General features: G+C 45.1%; 1 long non-coding RNA gene across 1 annotated transcript; it reads left to right on the top strand.

Moving 5' to 3' along the window:
- The first annotated feature begins 6 nt into the window (after positions 1-6).
- On the top strand, positions 7-1,868 carry LOC127906105 (uncharacterized). Its single transcript, XR_008112657.1, has 3 exons — positions 7-237; positions 820-1,791; positions 1,825-1,868. It is a non-coding gene; the product is annotated as an uncharacterized LOC127906105 (long non-coding RNA).
- Positions 1,869-5,432: the final 3,564 nt, after the last annotated feature.

Below are 5,432 nucleotides of genomic sequence, written 5' to 3'. Positions count from 1 at the left end.
AGATGTGGTTTTGACTGTGTTAAAGATGTGGTTTTGACTGTGTTAAAGATGTGGTTTTGACTGTGTTAAAGATGTGGTTTTGACTGTGTTAAAGATTTGGTTTTGCATTTTTCTAAGTACTTTACACCCCTCAGACCCCATGGAGGAGGACATTCTGCAGGTAGTCAAGTACTGCACTGATCTGATCAATGACAAAGACCTAGAGAAACTTGACCTGATCATCAAGTACATGAAGAGGTACGGTCCATTCGTGGTCTAACTCTCCCTTCTTCACCTCTGTCTCAGTGAGGGACCACTTGGCCATTGTCAAATAGGACCTGTTTGGGGATAGAGGATCATTCTACCCCTGTTGTTGAGATTCCATTTCAATTAGTGTTTTTCTCTTTTTCTCGTGTGTTTAGTTTATTAGATATTTAAGTGTGTTAGGCCTAAGGCATGTGTGTTTAGTTTATTAGATATTTAAGTGTGTTAGGCCTAAGGCATGTGTGTTTAGTTTAACAGATATTTAAGTGTGTTAGGCCTAAGGCATGTGTGTTTAGTTTAACATATATTTAAGTGTGTTAGGCCTAGGCATGTGTGTTTAGTTTAACACACTTAAATATCTGATAAACTAAACACACATGCCTAGGCCTAAGTCATGTGTGTTTAGTTTATCAGATATTTAAGTGTGTTAGGCCTAAGGCATGTGTGTTTAGTTTAACAGATATTTAAGTGTCTTAGGCCTAGGCATGTGTGTTTAGTTTATTAGATATTTAAGTGTGTTTAGTTTATCAGATATTTAAGTGTGTTAGGCCTAAGGCATATGTTATGTCATGGCAGGTTGATGCAGCAGTCTGTGGAGTCTGTATGGAGCATGGCCTTTGACTTCATCCTGGACAACGTGCAGGTGGTAGTACAACAGACCTACGGCAGCACTCTGAAGATCACGTAGGAGAGGGCAACACTCTGAAGATCACGTAGGAGAGGGCAGCACTTTGAAAATCACGTAGGAGAGGGCAACACTCTGAAGATCACGTAGGAGAGGGCAGCACTCTGAAGATCACGTAGGAGAGGGCAGCACTCTGAAGATCACGTAGGAGAGGGCAGCACTCTGAAGATCACGTAGGAGAGGGCAGCACTCTGAAGATCACGTAGGAGAGGGCAACACTCTGAAGATCACGTAGGAGAGGGCAACACTCTGAAGATCACGTAGGAGAGAGCAACACTCTGAAGATCACGTAGGAGAGGGCAGCACTCTGAAGATCACGTAGGAGAGGGCAGCACTCTGAAAATCACGTAGGAGAGGGCAACACTCTGAAGATCACGTAGGAGAGGGCAACACTGAAAATCACGTAGGAGAGGACAACACTTTGAAAATCACGTAGGAGAGGGCAACACTCTGAAGATCACGTAGGAGAGGGCAACACTCACGTAGGAGAGGACAACACTTTGAAGATCACGTAGGAGAGGGCAACACTCTGAAGATCACGTAGGAGAGGGCAGCACTCTGAAGATCACAACACTCTGAAGATCACGTAGGAGAGGGCAACACTCTGAAAATCACGTAGGAGAGGGCAACACTCTGAAGATCACGTAGGAGAGGGCAGCACTCTGAACATCACGTAGGAGAGGGCAACACTGAAGATCACGTAGGAGAGGGCAGCACTCTGAAGATCACGTAGAAGAGGGCAACACTCTGAAGATCACGTAGAGAGGGCAGCACTCTGAAAATCACGTAGGAGAGGGCAACACTCTGAAGATCACGTAGGAGAGGGCAACACTGAAGATCACGTAGGAGAGGGCAACACTGAAGTAGGAGAGGGCAACACTTTGAAGATCACGTAGGATCACGTAGGAGAGGGCAACACTGAAGATCACGTAGGAGAGGAACAAAGATCACGTGGGAGAGGGTAACACTTTGAAGATCACGAGGAGAGGGCAAAAATCACGTCAACACTGAAGAAGAGGAGAGGGCAACACTCTGAAGATCGAGGAGAGAGGGCAACACTTTGAAGATCAAACACTGAAGATCACGTAGAGGGCAGCACTCTGAAAATCACGTAGGAGAGGGCAACACTCTGAGATCACGTAGGAGAGGGCAAGAAAATCACGTGAGGAGAGGGCAACACTTTGAAGATCTGAAGATCACGTAGGAGAGGGCAGCACTAACACTTTGTAGGAAGATCACGTAGGAGAGGGCAGCACTCTGAAAATCACGTAGGAGAGGGCAACACACGTCCAACACTTTGAAGATCACGTGAGGAGAGGGCAACACTCTGAAAATCACGTAGGAGAGGGCAACACTCTGAAGATCGAGAGGGCAACACTCTGAAAATCACGTAGGAGAGGGCAACACTCTGAAAATCTCGTAGGAGAGGGCAACACTAGGAGGCTGAAGATCACGTAGGAGAGGGCAGCATTCTGAAGATCAAGAGGAGAGGGCAACACCCTGAAGATCACGTAGGAGAGGGCAACACTCTGAAGATCACGTAGAGAGGGCAGCACTCTGAAGATCACGTAGGAGAGGGAAAATCAGCACACTCTGAAAATCACGAGGAGAGGGCAACACTCTGAAGATCACGTAGGAGAGGGCAACACTGAAAATCACGTAGGAGAGGGCACAACACTTTGAAAATCACGTAGGAGAGGGCACGTAGAGAGGGCACTCTGAAGATCACGTAGGAGAGGGCAACACTGAAGATCACGTAGGAGAGGCCAACACTTTGAAGATCACGTAGGAGAGGGCAACACTCTGAAGATCACGTAGGAGAGGGCAGCACTCTGAAGATCACGATCACGTAGAAGAGCGCAACACTCTGAAGATCACGTAGGAGAGGGCAACACTCTGAAAATCACACGTAGGAGAGGGCAACACTCTGAAGATCACGTAGGAGAGGGCAGCACTCTGAACATCACGTAGGAGAGGGCAGCACTCTGAAGATCACGTAGGAGAGGGCAGCACTCTGAAAATCACGTAGGAGAGGGCAACACTGAAAATCACGTGGAAGCACTCTGATCACGTAGGGGCAGAAAATCACGAGGGCAACACTGAAGATCACGTAGGAGAGGACAACACTGAAGATCACGTAGGAGAGGACAACACTCTGAAGATCACGTAGGAGAGGGCAACACTGAAGATCACGTAGGAGAGGGCAACACTTTGAAGATCACGTAGGAGAGGGCAGCACTCTGAAAATCACGTAGGAGAGGGCAACACTGAAGATCACGTAGGAGAGGGCAACACTCTGAAGATCACGTAGGAGAGGGCAACACTCTGAAGATCACGTAGGAGAGGGCAACACTCTGAAGATCACGTAGGAGAGGGCAACACTCTGAAGATCACGTAGGAGAGGGCAACACTTTGAAGATCACATAGGAGAGGGCAACACTGAAGATCACGTAGGAGAGGGCACGGCAGGCTCTGGCCAAGTCTCAAATCACACCCTATTCCCCATATAGTGCACAGGTCAAAGGTATTATACTAATATGTGGAGGATAGAATGCCATTTGAGATCCAGTTTTTCTCCTCCTGCTCCTGTTTGTTGTGCCACTGTTACATCATCCCACTATTACATCATGATCCTGTGGGAGGAGCTGAGTCAAATCTGGGTCAAACCATGATGTCTGTGATCTTCAGCACGGAAAAGTCGGAGTTCTAGAAAGATGCCAGAATTGTAGCTTTGGATGACCATTCAAAACTATTTTTCCCAGTTGTCTTGAAGGCACTGAAGTCGGAGGTCAGAGTTCCCATTTCCCAGTTGTCTTGAAGGCACTGAAGTCGGAGGTCAGAGTTCCCATTTCCCAGTTGTCTTGAAGGCACTGAAGTCAGAGTTCCTATTTCCCAGTTGTTTTGAACACGACAATAACCTGGATACGTTCTCTCCTTGTGTCATCACAGTGAAAGAGTTCTGTGTCATTGTGACATCAGCACAACAACCCTCTATCTCTCACTTTGACATCAGCAGAGCCCAACCTGCCTTCTGTCGTGACGTCGTCATAACACACGTCAGCAGAACAGAGCACAGATATCGGCTGCGCTACACTTTGAAGAATCAAACTTGGCCCATCGCACAATGTCCAACTTTGAAGCTGGCCAAATCCCTTACGTTCATTTTTTATGTAACTTGTATTTAGTTAAGACATGGAATATCAAGCGTTTGAAGTGTCTTCCTGTCCTTCAACTACACTGATGAGAGAATACTGGAGAAAGCAATACCGTATGGCTACGGTACTACGTAACAAGTGCAGATTTCTGAAAGGAGTTGAGGAAGCTATTTCAGACTATTGTGATCCACCCAGACTCTCCTGTCAATGCTTTCTGTGACATCACATAAAATGGTAATTCTCTCTTCTCACATCGTCACATCTATTTCTGACATCACATAAATCTGCATTTGTTGCAACCCCCCCAAAAAAGAACTGACAGTTCTCTCATTGTGACATACACAGAGTGGGTTTGAAATGGTTCGTACTGTACCCTATCCATGATCATATAACAGTTAGTATACTGGGTAAATTAATGTAGTTGTAAACATGGGAGACACAGACAACCCTTGATTCTGAGTTCATTATATACACATGTGTATGCTGTGGTCTCTGAGTGACTTTAAAAGACCTTCCCTGTCATCTGTCATAACTCTTCGAAAGCTAAGGGCCAGAAGAAAAGATCTAATTGGTCAGTCTACCTGTCTCATGACTGACCCGTGCCTGAAGACCTGAAGCTGTGACATCATTTGTTTTCTAAGAACTTGATAATAAACTTGGAATTAATAAAAGCCTTGATCAAATCAAATTATATTGGTCACATACACATATTTGTTATTGATAACAGATGTTATTGCGGGTGTTGTGAAATGCTTGTGTTCCTAGCTCCAACAGTGCAGTAATATCTAACAATTCACAACAATACACACAAATCTAAAAGTAAAAGACCATTAAGAAATATATAAATATTAGGATGAACAATGTCAGAACGGCATTGACTAGAATACAGTATATACAGTACATATGAAATGAGTAAAACAGTATGTAAACATTTATTAAAGTGACTAGTGTTCCATTATTAAAGTGGCCAGTGATTCTATGTATAGGGAGCAGCAGCCTCTAAGGATGAGTAGCCGGGTAGTGATGGCTGTTTAACAGTCTGATGGGTTTGAGATTGAAGCTGTTTTTCAGTCTCTCGGCCACAGCTTTGATGCACCTGTACTGAAAGATACATGGCCCCATTCATTCTTTCCTTTACACGCATCAGTCGTCCTGGTCCCTTTGCAGAAAAACAGCCCCAAAGCATGATGTTTCCACCCCCATGCTTCACAGTAGGTATGATATTCTTTGGATGCAACTCAGCATTCTTTGTCCTCCAAACACAACGAGTTGAGTTTTTATGAAAAAGTTATATTTTGGTTTCATCTGACATTCTCCCAATCTTCTTCTGGATCCTCCAAATGCTCTCT

The sequence above is a fragment of the Oncorhynchus keta genome, unplaced genomic scaffold, assembly GCF_023373465.1.
Source record: "Oncorhynchus keta strain PuntledgeMale-10-30-2019 unplaced genomic scaffold, Oket_V2 Un_contig_27410_pilon_pilon, whole genome shotgun sequence".
NCBI lineage: Eukaryota > Metazoa > Chordata > Actinopteri > Salmoniformes > Salmonidae > Oncorhynchus > Oncorhynchus keta.
This window is presented reverse-complemented; position numbering and strand designations above follow the sequence as displayed.